Raw genomic sequence first — 19,117 nt, 5'->3', positions numbered from 1 at the left:
CAAGTGGCTGTGTGGAGCTTAGTTGCTGGCTGGGCAACTAATATCGCAAACCTTAACAACATTAAAAGACAATTTGATAAGTTAAGCATCTAGCAGCTATGAAGTACCAAAGTGTGACTTCCCTTTACATTTAATGTATAACTATATATCACAATGTGAATATGAGGAATAACCAATAATATTCTCCTAAGATCTCTATTAATGGGACATCCTTTAATGAAATGCACACAGCAGGGAACCAAGGCTAAATTACAATACAGAACAACAACAGAAGGATGATGTAAATATGCAGAAACAAAAATGAGAAAAGCTAAGGCACAAAGGGACATGCTATAACAAAGGGACATAACAGACACTGAGTCCTAAGCTGGGCCAGTACATCCATAGCCAGGATCCATGTTTGATCCCATATATCTCCAGCTTATCCACGGGAAAGTCAGGAGAGTTTGAAAAGCAAAGAAACCATGAAAGTTTTATATGAGGAAAGAGTTAATGAATTAAGGTTGATTTAATCTTGAAAAGTCTGAAGGGAAAATATTGTAAGAGTCTTCAGACACATGAAAATTGCTTTAAAGAGGAGAAAGATACCTTCAGAGAAGATGTTGTGAGAGGTTTGGGTCAGAAATCATAAAAGAACCCTTAAGAGATAGTTAAACCTGGAAAGAGATTGCCTGGGAGAGTCCAGAAACTCCAATCCTGTAAGTTTTATGAAACAGTTGCAGGGGCAATAGAAAGAATGACTCAGCTATAGTCAATATTGTTCATGGCAAGGGAATAAACTTCATTACCTCTTGGAAAAATACTTAATCTGTGGTTCAATGCAATTAAAATGTGCATCACATATACACAGGAGATAGACTAAAGGGCAATTTTTTTCCCCCTGCTATCTAAAATGGATGACCAATGTCATTACCTTCCTTAGATACTAAAGGAAAATCTTTGCTTATTGACCATGTGTTGTAATCTTCCATTTTCATTATTTGATCTCAATGAAAAAGCCAAAAGGTAATTTTCAATTCTCAACTGTGATGTCAATAGGCTTGTACACTACAAATAAAATATTAAATGTTTTACACAAAGGAAGGAAAACTTCCAAGAATCTCAGCACTCAGAGCTATAATGTATTGGATGAACAACAGAAGCAGGACACTGATTTGCTAGAAAATTATAATTAGAATTAAATCAGAAAGTCACAAAAAACAGGTCTATCTTTTATGAAGAAATCAAGAGTCAATCCTTACAACTGAAGTCATTCAGTTGATGGAAAGATGTAGTATTTGTTCTCTTACTTTATGCTTTTGTTAATCTGTATTAGGAGGATGGAAAGGGAGAGGAAAGCAAAAGTAGAATTTAACTTAATAATTAACTAGTTCTGACTAGTTAAATATGTTTGTAGTGATATTTTCACTCCTGTGGAGCAACAAAACTGTTGATCTCCACAACTGTGAAAAGGTCATTTTTAAAGTTTTCACAAATTTCAGCAAGTGTTTCCTCCCTCTGTTGTCACAACATCCATATGTAACACAATTTATTTTCCCCAGTAATATTATTTTAGGTCTTCCTTCTAAGAAATGAACACCTGTTCAAGACAACTTATTGAGGAATAGGAATGGCTGTTTCCGCGTTCTCATTCCAAAAGGATTTGCTTAATTCAATGAGATCATTCAAAGTTTTGCTAAAAAGCCCAGAGAATTGTCTGCCTCTCCTCCACTTATTTTTGTGCTGCAAAATTATTTATTTTTGTTGACGATAGGAGTTTATTTCTGTCTTGTGCTATCAAGCCTGGTTATGCACAGAAGGCATTAATCATGAGCCTTGTTGCTAAAACTATTCTCTACCCATGAAGCTCAGTTTATCTGCACAAGCTGACACTTTTTAGTGTCAAACCCTCCTCCCAAACCAATCAGTACTCTCATTTGCAAAACTTGTCCCATAAGATTTCTTCGTTTTCATTGATTTTGCAGTTATTCAGTTGTCAGTGTACATTGTTGATCACAGAACTGCCAAGAGGGAAGGCTGTTGGCTGAAGGAAGGAAAAAGAATGGCATTTTTATACATGCTACCTAAGTTAAATTTATGGAGTGAGGATTTTCCTCTCTCAGGTACTTGAAAGAAGTTGCACTGCAGTCAGTATAAGACTTGTTCTCTGTGTTTTAGAGCTACCCAGATGAATATTAATATGAGACATAGGGGGGAAAGTTAGGAAAGTTTCTTGTAAGCCTTGGATAGTAATTTTTTTCAATACAGAAACAACAACAAGAAAGGATCACTGGTATTCATTTTAAAGAGAATGTATCACTTCTGTTCAGTGTAGCAAGCAGAAAGTTTCAAAGAAAACATGCACTTCCCAACAAGCACAAACTGTGAAATGTATTAGAAAATAAAGGTTTTAATGTCAATTATCATTAAAAACCTTATTTTCAAAAACACTTCACAGTTTAGTCATGCTGAGAAGTGCTTCTTATCTTTGAAATTTTCAGCCTGCTACACTGAGCAAAATGGGTGCAATTTTCTTTTAATTGTTTTGAACACCATGTGTGAGAGAACATGACAGAATGCAAATTGCTTCTACAAGATGTAAGAGGCAAATAAGTTGTCGAATTTCATGGCATCTCTCTGTGAGCTGAAAGCCTGAGACACACTACTTTTTTAGCAACAGGTCAGGAAGGAATATCTTTCTCCCTTGTTTGCTCTTCCTCTGGTTTTAGTTTGCAATTCAAGACAAGAAACCAAGAGGTTTTATGTTCATAGTGCAGTAACAGTTCTCTCCTCAGCAGCAATAGTTGAGACCCTGGGTCAGAACTAAACCAGACTCACAGCTTTTGGGGTCTTTCAAAGTCACCTGTCTGCCTCCCAGCTCTGCATACCATAAACACAAACTGCAAAGCAATCTCCTTTCTTTAGTCTTTCTAGTTGGCCAGGCTGAACTGGGGCAATAAATTATTGTGGACTAAGCTCCACCATGCATTAGTCATAATGTGGTACCACACTATTTTACACAACAGGCCAGCATCTCATGCTGATCCTTGTCTTGTGAACATTAGATACTGAGAAATAAAAAATAATAATGAAATGTACTGACTGCCCTGTTTTTTGTTGTTTTTGTTTTTTTTTCCCCAGAATCTCTGTAGAGCTAAGTATTTCTATTTTGCACAGCTGTTAGGAACCTCCACATACACACATACTATAGAAATATCAAAATAGAAAGAGGGCAAAACTCTGACTGTCTATGAAATGAGGCAATTAGCAACAATGAAACAAACACTTTGATTCTATCTCATATGACCAATTAGGCACTATTGATGAGGCTAGCAGAAGATGTTTCCCTCTGCAGTACTTCTCTGGCTCTGCCTAGCTAGTTTGCTTTCTGCAGCACTGTGTTATAAGGCACAGAGGTCAGATTTCTCTTTGAAAGCCTCTAATGATCTGACAAAAGTTTTCAGTCGAGTTGCAATAGAAATTCCCCCAGGATAATTTGACATTGCATTATTATTGCAATAGTTTCTACAGATATTCCAAAGTCAAATTAATATAATTTTTTTAAGGGTAAATGCCTTCTGCAATGTGGTTTCTTTGTGCAACATGACAGAACTGTCACACTATTTTTATCAAACTTCTTGTGGTTCCAGAAAAAATTTCTCTTCTGTCTTCATCTAGGAAACACAGGTATTCCTGGACACCATCTTGCACTTCAACTGCACAGGAGGACTTTAATTTTATGATTTTCAATTCAGTTTCTGAGCCTTACTATGGAGTTTCCATGTGAATGTCCATACTGGTCTCACTCTTACAATCTGACTGAAATGAAATGAATAACAGGACAAACTTGTGAGAAAAAATTCCCTGGGCCATAACATAAAGCAGATATACATATAGCTAGAAGTCTGTGGAAGGACTGCTGGAGGCATTCTGAGTCCACCATTAATGTCACAGGAAATGGTTTTCTTTGTATAGCACAATAGCAGGGGGTTGTTTTGAGACAAATGAAGGGATAGGTCTGCAAAGGGCTGATTAATAAATCTTTTTGTAGAAACTGTGAGTAAAAGAATGTTGCAGGTATTCTGGAGTTCTCCTTTCCCTTTCTTTCTCTCCTTCCTTTCAAAGACAAAGAAATGAAATCTATTCTTTTTCTTGTTCTGTGTATATGAAATAAGTTTTATCCTATTATGAATTCAGTCTTCTTTTACTTACTTAGACATGACCCTTATTCTTTTAATTAATTTCTTCTCAAGGGACATATAGACTACAAACATTTGAAATTGGGCTAGAAGTCTTGCACATGAAACATGAAAAGGATCTCTGTTCAGCTCAAGCATAAATGACAAAGCTGAAGTTTTTCCTGTGAACACTCAAACGCAATATTATTGAAAAACTTTTTCTACTATAATTTTGTGTTTGTAAAGCCACATTTCAGAAAGATTGTGGATAAATCCATGTGACATAGATATTTTCTAATATTCTGTATGACAAGATTGAGTAAAACATTGTTTCATTGCATGAGTTATCATAAAAATAAAAGCTTTAAAAAAGAGAAAGTAAAAGTGACCAGGTATCAAACATGCACACTCATGGCTACTTTCTTCCCTCAGCAAAGTAAACTGAAAAGATATGTTTTTTGATACCTTGTGGGTTTCTTTTCCATTTAAATTCTCAGTACTTGTAGAAATTCTGATTTTCCACCATATCAAACATAACTTTAAAAAAATTTCAACATTTTGTAATAAAGGTCAAGTTTTCTTATTTGAGTCATATTAAAGGTGTTCCTCAGTTCAGACCTGAAAACATTCCTTTCTTCCATCAGTCTCACATATTTTCATTACAATCCAAATAAGTGGACATTTCTGTTCCTGATCTGTCTTTTAAGTCTTCTAAGGGGAAGTGGGGGAATATTTAGTTTTAAATAAAGGCTTGCATTAAAGCTAATCAGAAAAGGACACATGTCCTGGAGGCACATCAAGAAAAAAATGCAGGAATGTGTACCATGGATGAGGACATTGCTGAGAAAAAATAAGCATTGTAGAACTTTTTAAGCTCTGTATAACCTTGTGTAACGGAGCTGTTATGTGCCTTTAGGTGCTCCTGACATGGCCTTTATATTGCCCTTTCATACTGTACCCTTGCTGACTCCAAGTACAGAAAAAAAAGCAGGAAATTTGTGTTTTCTGTGTATTTTATATTGGACTCTTCACTTTGGCATTTGAAGCCTTATTCAGACTGTTTCTTTTAATATGAAAAGAGAAAACATACAAGAATACCTCAAAGAAGTAGGCAAATTTATTCCCAATGAAGTTGGATATTGATATATCACACAACTTTAATTTTGTCACAGAAGTATTAGCAGATTTTAGCACCTTTACTTTACAAATAATTAGTCATAAACAGTGTGTTATGATTAATAAGTCCATATAATTTGGAGGTCTTTTTATCATGGTGGGTTTGCATGAAAATAGGCCTGCTGGTGACAGACAGGGCACACCTGTCTCAAAGGGGGAATGTTACAATGGATCACTGAGAGAGCTTTAAACCAATTTGAAGGAGCAAAAGGGTATAACCAGGCGCACAAGAGGGTGTCGATCTGTTGTTCTAGGCAAGAGTGGCTGGAAGGCTGTCTGGCAGAAAAGACCCTTGGGGTACTGGCCAACAGATGGCTGAACATGAGCCAGCATGTTCCCAGGTAGCCAAGAAGGCCAATGGCATCTTGATCTGTATCAGGAATAGTGTGGCCAGCAGGACCAGGGCAGTGATTTTTCCTCTGTACTTAGACATGGTCAGGCCAAACCTTGAGTTCTGTGCTCAGTTTTGTACCCCTCACCACAAGAAAGACATTGAGGTGCTGGAGAATGTCCAAAGAGGAGCAATGAAACTGATGAAGGGTCTAGAGAACAAGTCTTGTGATGAGCAGCTGAGAGAGGTGGGTTTGTTTATCCTGGAGAAAAGGAGGCTCAAGGGAGACCTTATCGCTCTCTACAACTACATGAGAGGATGTTGGAGGGAGTTGGGGGTTGGTGTCTTCTCTCAAGTAGGAACAGGCTGCTCAAGGGTGTGTTTGAGCCAACATTCCTGAAGGTATTTAAAATATGAGTAGATATGGTGCATAGGGTCATGGTTTAGTGGTGAACGTGGCAGTTTTGGGTTAGTGGTTGGACCCAATGACCTTAGAAGTCTTTTCCAACCTAAATTATTTCATTATTCTATAATTCTACATATAATTAATCTTAATCACTCACAGGAGCATCAGTCATATTACATATATAGCCAGAAACCAACTACAATTCTGGCTCTTGCTGATACACAAATATGAAAAAGGTCTTATAATTCATTGTATAGATATAAATACAAGTCTTGAATACAAAGCAAATTGATATGGTGTGTGTTCTAAGCATGGCAACTCAGTGTGAGACTTGGATTTCTGGAACACAGAGAAGTCATGACCTACTGTAAGAGATGTACAAAGCCTGAGAAAGGACTAAAATGAATGTCTCCTACGATGCAAACCCTCTGTGACAGAGACTTGCATGTATATCATGCTCTCCAAACCCAGCATTCTCCAACACATAAGTGGGTAAGAAGGCTTACAGTGGCCCACATGCCTTTTATATGGTGAACAAATCACAAATGTTTCAGCTTTTGTAAAAGTATGAGTGTATATTAAAATTATATGTATGATTCCCCTAAAGCATATTTGAGAATGTACGCTTTAAGAAGAGTGATGAGTCAGTGAAATTTTCAAGATAAAAAAATGCCCTTGGTGGTAAGAAGCTGAGCACTGCTCAATGTTTCAATTGCCTTGCACATCTTAGAGTGTCCTTCAGTTCAAACACCTCCTTAGATCAGCAAAGGTCTATGCTGTAAGTGACAGCACTGAGCTTCCTATGCATGCATGAATTATTCATTTCCTAAATAGATACATTAAAAAGAGAGCTATTTAGAATTTAATGAATATTAATAAGACTATTCACCAACATACCACATATATCTATGCTAAAGAAATCAATATGGAGGTATATTTATTACCAGTGTGCCTGGAAACATGCAACACTTTTCCACTAATATCAGAAAAAAATTCACTTTCAGGACTAGACTTACTTAATCTTCAGCATTCTGAAAGCACACAGGGATTTTGCGGAATTGAAAGCAGAATATTACAGAGAAAGGGACGATTAATAAAGGCCCTATTTGCTTAAACCTTGTGCAAAAATTGGTCTCTAAAGGAAAAGTTAATTTCCTACTAAGTCACATTCATGAAAAGATAAACATTCTAAACTACAGACTGCAAATACAAATATGTACACCACATAGTCAGATCTAGAGTTTTAGTTTATTTTAGTGCGATCCTGCATCCTTTACTCTGAAATTGTCTGTCAATCAGATCACAAAAATAGCAAATTATTTAGCAGTAGAGTGATATGTTGAAACCCACAGTGAAGGAATTTTAACAGCAATCCCAAATAAAACCTTTAATTTCCTAATCTGCTCTTTCAAAATACTTAGTGATGTTGAATTTGGACAAGTATTTGTGACAACGTACTCTGGTCGTCATTCAACACTTTTCCATTCTTAAAAAATAGGGTGCAGAAATCCACATTGTAACACTTCTTTTTTTCCTCAGTTGGGCATCATATTTTGAAACCTTTCTGCATCCAAGAAAATTATTACACTTATTAACACTGGCACAACTTCCCACAATCACTATACAAGTTTTTGGCCATAAGATAACATCAACATAGTTGCACAAGCTTGCTCGAAATTCTGTAGTTGCTCCATTGCAGGTAGTTGATTTGCCCATTAAGAAAATGTGCCTAGGATGACTTCCTTGAACCCTCCCTCCACACCACCATTATTTTTTACTCCCCACTCCTTTTAAGGCCAGTGACAATACTGAGTCTGCAATGGATGCACTCAACACTTCTACCTCAGATCCACCTTTGTGTTTTCAGGTGTCATAAGAGCTAACTGCCTCAATGTCAGTGTGATCCTTTAGGTTGCCTGGGTTAGTTATTACTGTTAGCATGAATTAAAAAAAACTTTTTTCCTGATAGTGACCATTAGGCAAACCAAAATTAGTTGTGTAGATTGCAGGTTACCTCAGATGCCATATGTTAAGTAGAGTAATTGAATTGATACACACACATTAAGAAATCAATTTGGTTGTGATCTCTGAGATATGAATGAAGCTGAGTCACCTAGCGCAGAGAAGAAACAGATGGCTGCAATAAAGGTAACTAGGATTCATGTAAGTGATTTTCATAAAGTAATTCACCTGTCAATCAAAGCTCAGAACTCAGTAAGAAAAGATCACAGGATTAATCAGAAATTTTCACCCCAGATTTCAACATCTGTCACAAAGAGGAGAAAAAATATCAAACAGAAAAGCTAGTATTGCATCAAGGTCACTGGTATAAGACTTTCTCAACAAAATATTCTGTCCAAGACCCTGCTGACATTACATATGATAAATGTGAGAAGACTTCTGACAGGATCACGAGCATTCCAGACATCATCTAGAAAAACGTATTTATGTCCTTTTTGAAGAAAACATGTGCCTTTTTTAAAAAATCAAGTTCGTAGTTTTAATGTCAAGAATCATGAAGAGTAGGTGTCCTGCAATTTGAACTCAGTTGTTTCCTAAATCTACCCACTTATAACCCTTTATATCTTTGTGCAAATCTCTTTACACTACGTTATAATCCTTCAATTGGCCCCTTGTCAAAAAAGTGCTGCTTAAGCATCTGCAGTTTAAAATCCCTCTCCCCTTTGCCTCATTGCTGATAAGAAGAAAAAACAAACCTCTAGTTGCAGGTTTAGGAGTTTTATTTGCTTGCTCTACCAGCTCAGCTCTAGCTGAATGCAAGGACTGATGTGGTTTCAAAGTCATCTACTGTATTCAGATCAGGCAATGGCAGTGACAGTCCCCCAAACACTGCTTCCTTCTGTTCTCACAGGTTTGATGTCACGAACTAAAGTGGATTCTTCCTTGGCCAGTTATGTCAGTCTTTGGTTCATGCAAGTCTAGCATTAGTTGTACGTAGAAGATGTGTAACAACACAGCATTGGCCAGTTAAAGTCGTCAAGGTGCTGGATGGTTATAAATATAAAGTGTTAATTACATTTCTTTTATAATAATAAAGCATTCAAGTTTGGAGTTAAAAAATCCCCCATGGAAAACATTGCTGTTTCATTTAATCCAGAGTGCCTAGAGGAGATTCCATTTGCTGCTCTCAGTTACATTAAACACTTATTCTAGAAATCCATGGGGAATTTCTGTTACACAGAATGTTGAAGTATGCAGCATTTTTCCAAATGTATTGGATAAAATGAAATATGAAAATATATGAATGATTTATATTAATATATATGAGGATTGTTCATTTAATAGGCAGACATATGTTTTTTCTGTCACTAAATGATTTAAAAGCTCTCAGTTTAAGTACCTCTAATGTAAAGCTAAAAAAAAAATATTAAAGCTAGTGCCTTTGCTTTGATAGAAGTTCTGTTTTCCGTGTCTGAAGTGGTTGAAGTAATATGAATACATATTCTTATCTTACAATGCCCATTTAATAAACATTCTATATTGACTCTTATGCAGGAGCCTTTAACAAGTTAATTTTCCTTAGTGTATAACATTTCCATCATTTTCATCTATTAAAAAAATGATCCTAGCTATCACCAAGAAATCTCGTTCCTTGTCAGCATGTTCCCACCAACTATTGCCTTTCATCCTAAGAAAATCATCAGTGATTCTGGGACGCCAGTCGGACTCTTACCACATTTGTCAGATAATTGGTGTCCTTTTGGAAAATCATGGATAGCTCACGCTCTCTGCTCATAAATTCCATGTGGTTTTGTATCTTACTTCCAAGATGTTTTGAATATTCCATTAAAAAATATATATTCTACAAATAGTTTCCTAGATCTGATGGTAGTTGTGGTGTTTCTTCCGCAACCAAATTTTCACATAGAGTGATGAGGGCAAGTAAATCAGATAATCATACATTGTATTCTAGGTAGAATATTCCAAATGCTTCTAATCAGGTATATATAATACAGAAGATTTTGAACGTGGTTCCTTAATGTGGAATCCAAACCCAACTGTTTGACGCTCACGTCCATGCATTACTGGATCCCTAGTTAATAGAAAAGAATCTCCGTCCATTATCAATCTATTTGGATACTAAAAAAATTGAAAATTTATAGAATCTGAGCAAGGAGAACCATTAGGAAAATAGGTATACTATACCTCTGAATCTTAAAAAATATGGGGGAGTCTTTAAGAAATCAGTTGAAAAGCATTGAATTTGATACGTGGGGGTCTTGCCACAGTATGACCTTGTTAATTGTCATAATGATCAAGATCCTTACTAAGGCATGCTGTTTCTCTCAAGTGGCTCTCATGATAAAGTTTCTTTTCCAGGCATACCAGTGTGGAGGAAATAGTATTCAGTAGGTCAGTCCTTTGAATACAACTAGGATTTTGCAGGGTCTGTAGTCATGATACCTCAGAATTCTTCCTAGGCCTTACAACTTTGTTTTGCCCCTGGTTTCTTCTCTGCTAATAAATAACATAAACAGGATCTAAACCACTCTGCACCCTATGAAATATTTTCTTTAAAGTTTCCAGAAATTCTCTAGGCTATCTGCCTCTCCAGATAGCCTAGAGAATTCCAGAGAATTTCTGAGGTCTCAGCAATAATAAGAATAAAATCCTGTGACATGCTTGTTTCCTGTATATCTGAAAAAATATGGGAGTGAATTTCATTTAGGTAACAGTTTCAATTCAATAGGAATGGTGTTTCTTGTAGAGTAAGTAGGACAGCTCAGAAATATGGAGAGCATTGCCTCCAGTCTTGTAAATATATGTAAGGAATGTGGGATCCCAGCTAGGATTTGGGAGCTATTCAAACATGTATACTGAGTTATTTGCAAACTTTAAGTAAGCTAGTACAAAAGAAAAACTTTGGTGAAAGAAGTGGTATTTTGTGGAAGGACAGAAACAGACTGCCAGATTTCATATTCATGATAAATCAGGACATAAAGAACAGAAAAATGTAACAGAGACTTTTCATTCAATAACCCTCAGCAGCAGCCTCAATACAGTAAATCTCCTCCTTTAGCTAACATTATACTAGAAAGACTGGAAAGCATCTTCTCAATTACAGCCTTATAAAACCCAAGCAATCCTGCTTTGTTGATTTAAGAATTTTATCTTTGTTTCATGAAAATGTTCATAAAAAACAGAAAGAGAAAAACAATGCTCTGTAATGAACTCTAAGCTCCTTTACCTTGCAGGAAACCTTCTTGTGTGAGGCCATTTCTGTGGTGATGTCACCCATGCTTCAGTCCTGTCACTCAGGCCAAGCGATGTTGATTGAAAACCCCAAACACATCACACAGTCAGAAAAGGAGTAGTGATCAGTTTGAGCATACTTTGTACATGTGCTTGGGTTGTGTTCATTTGGTGCAGAGCTCTGCGTGTATCCTGCTAAAGCACAGTGTGGAAACATGGCAGTGCTTGCCGTGCAACAGCAAAGTTCAGCCAACTCCTCATGCATGATAAGGATCCAGACTAGCACTTCTTATGGGACTCGCAACGTGGATTTCATTCATAACTGCTTCTACTTTTCTTTGTACTTCTTGCTGTAGCAAAATGTGACATTTTAATATCTTTTACAGAAATAAAGTATCTGTACCTGGCAGTTATTAAAATATACACTTTACAGAATAAACTGTAACCTCCTTGTTAACGTGGTTTAAAGCTTTCAACTCTTACTGAAAAAGCCTTTTAAACAAATCAAATATTAATGCTTAATAAGAGGTAAGAAAATACTGAAAATTGCAAAGTTTAATTTTTAAAAAATATGAAGTGTTAAAACCTAATTGCTATAAAATATTCATGGTTAAATTATTAAAATCATTATTAAACCCCAAAAGCCTAAGTCATCAATTCACAGGCTCTATGTAATAGAGCTTCACCAACTATATTTTTTTTCCAGAGGGCCCAGTGGTTGCATAGCTCCTGTTGACTCAGCTCATGCACCTGCTACAGGACACGGGTCAGGCTGGTCTCAAGCTATCATCTATTGCTTAATTCATATAAAGTTACATCCAGACTCACATCCTGTCTGTTGAGAACAGCACAGATATGACCTTAAGGTACCAAAGAATCCATATTTCTTTCCTGAGTAGTTTCACAAAAAGCAGTGTACAGAGCATAAATGAATCCCATTTATCTGGTCAGGCCTCCTGACAGCTGCTTCCACTCTCTCGTAATCTATATTACTTTTGAAATAGCTGCAATGAACCATTATCCCACAGATTGACAACACTTTGTTTTCTGAAAGTGATATAAAAAGCAGCAGGAAGGTTACCTTTTGAATCCAACTCTCTGACTGTGTAAGAGCAAAAGCTTATAAAGCAAATTCCAAAAATACCTGCAGAACTCCCAACATAGCTTTCTATTGATTTTTAAGTATTGTCCAGTTCAATTTAATGCAAACACAAGGGACTTGTGGATGTCATTTTTGTATTTTGGTAGCATGAATCTTTTCCAGTGACAATGCAATGCATTACAGTTACATCAAGCATCAGGTACATTAATATCCAGCATACAGGAACATTGTTCAGTGATGTAAGAATTGGAGGTCATTAACAGGATAAGCAGATTTATTGAATATGTTTTCCTTGCCTATCATAAAGAAAGATTTTGCTGAAAAAGCAGTGGGGGAACAGAGTGGGATTTCTTTATCTAGCCCCAGATTTTTAGAGGAAAAAAAAAAGATAGAGAGAAACATTATCTCTCAGCATCATTATCTTTGAGATGTCTGTCACACGACAATTTTTACAGTGACACATTAGCACAAAGCCGTATTTGCAGTCTTCCTGCATAGAGCTCATTAAACTTTAATGAAACACTATTTCCAAAATTCACTGCCAAATGCACTTATCCTACAAATGTCACTATCAGCAATTTTACATACACTTCTGGCAGAGGAAAAAAATTGTAGGTCCCCATACTTTTTCTGTTTAATACCTGAGAAAGGTCAGTTACAATATAGCATTTCTCTAAGTACTCCAGGTCACTTATGTTTGATTCTACCTTTTTTGGCCTTGTTTCTGCCAAAATACCGCTATCGCTTAAGACAGTTTTACCAAACTGAAAATGAGCTGGAGTAACTTTCATGACAATCCCTACTGTAGAGTCCAGTAAGTACTTCAACATCCTCAGGTATGGAAGGGATGAATTACATGTCACTTTTTTAGCAAAATAACAAACAACTTGATGCATAACACCATGATAACTTTTTTTTTTTTTTTAATATTTTGAAGTGGTCCTGTGGATTTTCCTTCATTGTGCATTCAGAAATTTGAGAAAGGATATTTAGAAGACTATATTAGAACAAATACAGACAGAAAAACCAGGGCTTTTAATGAAAAAAAGAGTAGGCAAACTATGTTTTAATTAACATTATTCTGTCCTCTGTGATTACCTCCCCTGTGGCTAGCACAGGTTTTTCCCATGAGAATTTTTCTTGTGTTTTATAAATAAAGATAAAGTTTGGATGTTATTGGAACAGTGTCCCAGAACTTGGACAGTGCAAGCCTGGCCAATCAGGCCTGGGGGAAGGCTTCTGACCGACCAATCTGGGTGACTTTTGAAAACTCTATATATGTGATGAAATCAAAACAATAAAGGTCATTCCTTCTTGCCACTGAGAACTGGTGCATTCATTACTCTGCTAGCTGCTCAACAGCGACACTCCCCTTAAGGGAAAGGAAGCCCTTAAGATTCATAAATGTTCATTCTTCAAAATAAATGACAAAAGTCAGAGGGTCTTCAAAAAATCAAAAAGTTTTATTATTAAATTACACAGCACATGGAAATTGATATACTAGTTGCTGACGAAGTATATAGTCACGTGGTAGTGGGTTTTGGATAAGGGGGTAGAGTGAAAAGGATGAAAGAAATTAAGAGGAAGAAATTCATTAAAGAACAAGGAGAGAAAGAAAGGAAAAGAGAAAGAGAGGAAAAGGAGTAAGTGATCATGAGTCCTGGTTCCAGTGTAAATCCAGCTGAGGGTATGACACTGCTGGTTTCACCTACAATCCAGCTGATGAGCATTGATTCATCTGAATCAGTCCAGCCAATGAGATGCCCAGGGTGCAGGGGGTACCATCCAGGGTGGGGAGGGTGTATCTTTATGTGGACAGGTTTCTGCGTAAATTAGTTATCATTTGCAATCTTTTCTTTCAGACCTTCCTGGAAATTTGTTGAAGGGCTTCTGGAGTCTTTAGTGGTGTCAGTCTCACTCTGTAGTCCATGCCCACTTCCTGCCACTCATTCCTGCACTTGTGCTGGGCTGTGACTCATTTCTGCATTATCTTTATGTCCAGATGTGCGACAGCACGGTGTCACAATTGACAAATGGCCACCCCATGCCGCAATGTGGAGGGAGCTGCCCTGGGCCAGAACACGCCAGGCAGACACGTGGCTGTGGCAGGCGGTGGAACTGCGGGGGACGGGAGTCTCTGTGGAGGCGTGGTGATAAAAGAAATGCAGGATCACCATCTGAAGTTTCCAGGGATTTATTAAGGTCCGCAGTCGAGGGTCAGAGGATGGTGGAGAGGGGTGGAGACGCAGTGGAGGACGCGGAGTGCTGGAAAGCCGAGACGGTGAACCCCGAGTCAGGCTTTCGCAGATGGTTATCAGGAGAGGGAAGAGAGGCGTGGTTACTCAGAAGAACCAACTAGGGGAAGCCAGAGGGGAGGAGCCAGGGAGAAGAAAGGGGTAAACCAATAAGCTTACAGCATGGGATGGTACAGGTTTCTGCTAGGGAGAAATCTCTAGAACAACATCAGTATGCAAAAAATCCTACAAGCACACTGCAGCACAGATAGGATCCACAGAGAGCCCTACCAGTTCAAAACCACAATGATACTAATTTTTGTGTTTGTTCAAATTTACTTGCAGATATAAAACAAGGATATCACGCTGTGCTAGGAATGGTAGATATAGAATCAAAAATCGTTCATGTTCAGTGGCATTTTTAGCAATTGTATTTAGTTCTGTTCTTTCAGTGTGTGGCACCTGAGCAGGGGCAATGGCTAAAAATTTTGCTCAGATTAGGAAGATCAGCATAAAGGATAGTCCCTATGAGCACTCAAAAAATGCAGGGTATGACAATTCAAATGGTCACATTTTGTTACTTAGGAACAATGATATATGGGTTTCTTTATTTCTTTTTCTCTGTCAGTTTGAAAAGCACAACTGTATGTTGTTAGTTCATGTTAAACACTAGCAAAATATTTCTCTATTTTTTCCTGCTACCAATGAGTTGCAAGCAGAATTTTCTCACTGGAACCTAACATTCTTCCTCATTCAATTATTTTGTTTTTTCAGTGTCATTAATTTGAGAGGTTTTGGTTTTGGCCTCATTACCTTGTGAATTTTGAATGCTGAAGTGCATGGAAGGCATTAAATGTGCTGGCTTTCCTAATTTTTCTTCATTTTCTTCATTTAAATATCATCTGCATTAGAAAAGATGCTTATGATTCTTCAGCACTTTTCTACCTTCAGTACTTATCATTACCTTGCTCAGCATAAATTAGCAGCAGAAGCAGCATCATTTTGATGAAGTCCCTGATGCCACACATGCTGCAGTAACAATTGTTTTGCTGACTCCTTGGACAAATAAATAGAATAATCTCTCAATATTTTCTGACATTCCTTTGTTGAGAAGAATACCTCCTATTATTGATACTAGGTGTGCTATTCTAATCCATTTAATCACTATGAATTCATAATTTAACTGTAGTTCTTGGTGAATATTTCCATGTATTAGAAACACAGATTGATGTAAGACACATTTCTAATGTATGAACTCTTTTTTCAGAAGCAAGATGTGAGAAGAGCTAACTTCTTCTTACCATTGCAGAGTTCAAAAAGGATGGCAAAGAAATCATAGCAGACCACTTTCTCATTCAAAATGAAATACATAGTTGCACACTGTATAGTGTAAGACACAAAGACACTAAAATGAAAAGATACAGTTTCAAGTAGGCTTCCAATGTTTACCAACCATAAGTATATTTTAAGAAAATCCTACTGCTTTTCATTTTTTATCTTGTAAAAATATCCCACTGCCACATTTCTTCCAACACAAATAATGAAATACCACTATCACTTAGCATATGTTCTTCAAACTGGAAATTTATTTAAAATAATAAATACCAAAATGAAGTAGAAATTTATGTTGAGGCTTTTGAAAGAAAGGATAGTAAGTAAATGTAAACACAAGCATCATAATTCACATCCACCCCTATCTCCATGATTGTGTACAACTTAAGTTTACCTTTACTTTAACTTAATTCATTCACTCCTTTAACTCCCCAGATGAAATTGAGAAATGCCTTCTAAGGAAGCAATGAGTACACAACTGGAATGAGATTTAAGTTAGCGATTACTAAATTACCTTGCAAATAGAAAGTCTCATCTTTAGGTACAAGTACAAGCTTACTCTTTGATTGGTATAGTCCAAACAGCAATAAAACAGATTGCATTAGGAGAAACAAGTCACTCCTCCTGTCTTCAGTGTAGTGTGTTATACTTATAAACAACTCTTACTGAGTTTGTTCTTATAATTAGCACCATTGCACTTTGTACAAGTACAGTGCATTCTGCATTTCTATCAAAAGCAAGAAAACATGACCAGGAAAAAGTATGATATCTGCTTTGGCATTCTCCAAAGGTGAATGGTGAAGCCAAACTAGCTAAGTATCACCTCTTTTCTCAGTGATGTATTTATAGATCATTCAGGAGACTTCCTTTGACGAATTTCCAGTTTTACAGCACAAATCTTCAGAGGTTAATGAGTTTTTTTCTGCTTATTTGACTTCTGTGCTGAATTGGCTAGTAGTTCTTCAGTCTGTCTTCCACCTGCTTAGTGTAATATGAAATACTTTTATGTATCACTTTGGAATTTGGCAACACAGCCATAAATTCTGGCCAGGATTTTGTTCTAAAATTCCTAGAAACATTTCCTTGGTGACAGACTACTCCACCTGATGTATTAATATGGCCTGCTAAACTTCATAAGATCAGAAAATGCACCTCCACAATGGTATTCCTGCTTTTCTCAGGTAGAAGACAAATCTTTCTTTTTTTTTTTTTTTTGATCCATTTATGGTCTTTTTGAAGTATTATTTTTTATGCATTTAATAACTACATAGAGAGGAAACTGGCAGAATGATCTCTTTATTTTCCAGATCAGAATGGATAAAGAGAAACAGTCAGGTCATTGAAAATCCCTATCTATTTTTCTGAAATGATTTATACTGACTAAGTTTTGTTAATTCTGTACTTTCAAAAATAAAAATTGGTATTCAACCTGAAGTCTTAAGTCACAAGTTTCCATAAAAAAGTTAAAATGCAAGAATCTGCATGCCTCTACAGCTATGGACAGCTTTCAGGGCTTATCATATTAAAAGCTGCATTAATTATTCATTTATTTTGCCATATGTCCCTAATAAAAAGAAAACCCAGGTTACTTCTTTTAATTTTCTCTTCATGGTGCAGATGATTCTTAAATTATCTGAAAGGAAGACAAAAAGACTAACTGGAAAAAAGAAAAGTTATTTGGTTTTTTTTCAGATCAAAATACTGATTAAGGGCAGAATTCACTTCATCTGAACAATTAATCAACTGGGCCTGACATTCAGCATGTATGAACTGACACAGCTGAACTGAAATCCATGGAATAAGAGTGATTTTTACTAAGAAACCACTTTTTTTGTTGTTGTTTTTGAGGAAATTCAAGCAGATGGAAATAGAAGGTGTTGGAATACACTTCCCACTATAATAGTAGAAGCAAAGCTATATCACAGCCCTGTCATTACTATTATCCTGGATTTGTTCACACTTTTATCTAGGGAAGAACCTGAAATTAGGCTTACAAAATTGAGGGATTAACAGGAAACAAAGCAGCTATAAAACTTCAGATTTTCATTTGTTCTTCAAATGCATGACAATAACAATCATACTACAGTGACATGCTTTATGATGTTTCATAAAATCTGTTGAAAATATAGGTTCCATTTTGGACAGGAAACATAAGTGTTTAATTATCCCTTATCCTCTGTTTACAGGTAATTACAATTTCTGGTGGCTAATTCTCTGTCCGAAATGTATTACAAGATATAAGGCAAATGTACTTATGGATACAATTTTACAATAGCATTCTTTGGCATGACTTTCATCTCAGAGTCTTTTAACTAGCCTGTTTGACCTTTTACAAAAACCACTGCATTCAAGACTACTAACCATGACTACACAGAAGGGTAAATTTGGCAGCTACATAAGTGTGCAGATCAGCCATTCATGGTCACACAGCACATGTTTAGAAGATCACGTTTATGGATTTATTCTGCAAGGATAAGCAGAGAAACAATGACAAAATGGCATTTTCTTACTTAGGCAGTTTTTTTTTTGATAGCTGAGTAAAAGGGATGTAAGTCATTCAGAATTCAGAGCAAGTGAAGCAGAGCAAAATCATTTGCAATCATCTCTTGTGACATGAAATATTATATCTAATGGGTGTTGCTGATACTGGCAGCTACTTTCAGGATATATCTCTCCCTAAACTGTGAAGGAAAACTAAAAGGAATAGTAGGATACTTGGGGTTGAAACATTTGCTTTATCCTCTTGCAGCAAGTCAGTCTGGCAAGTTGACATGCATGGAAGTCCTGCTTTAGGAGAAGAGGTGCCAGTAGGGAGGAGAAATTATTTTTGCACAAAGGTGAACTCCTCTGAGCACAGCCTTGAATCCAAGGCAGAAGAAAAACGCAGAACCAGAACACCTACGAGACACAGTCCATAAGCTTGTTTCTCAGAAAAACTGTGATACCAGGACTTCTTATGCATTGAATTATCCAAAGCAACCTAAGAGTTGAGTCTCTTAGAATGCTACTGCAATGACTAGGCAGTAATCTCTTCCTTAAAGTGGAATTTCTAGACTATATTGGTTTCAAACAAATAATAAATAGTAATTTACTTGCAATTATATTTTAATATTTGTTGCAGTAGTGCATAAAACCAAACTGCAGACGGACCATGACTTTTCAAAT

The sequence above is a fragment of the Lichenostomus cassidix genome, chromosome 2 (genome assembly GCF_008360975.1).
Source record: "Lichenostomus cassidix isolate B80296 chromosome 2, HeHo_3.0, whole genome shotgun sequence".
Taxonomy (NCBI): Eukaryota; Metazoa; Chordata; class Aves; order Passeriformes; family Meliphagidae; genus Lichenostomus; species Lichenostomus cassidix.
The sequence above is the reverse complement of the archived record's forward strand: the minus strand, read 5'-3'. Positions refer to the sequence as shown.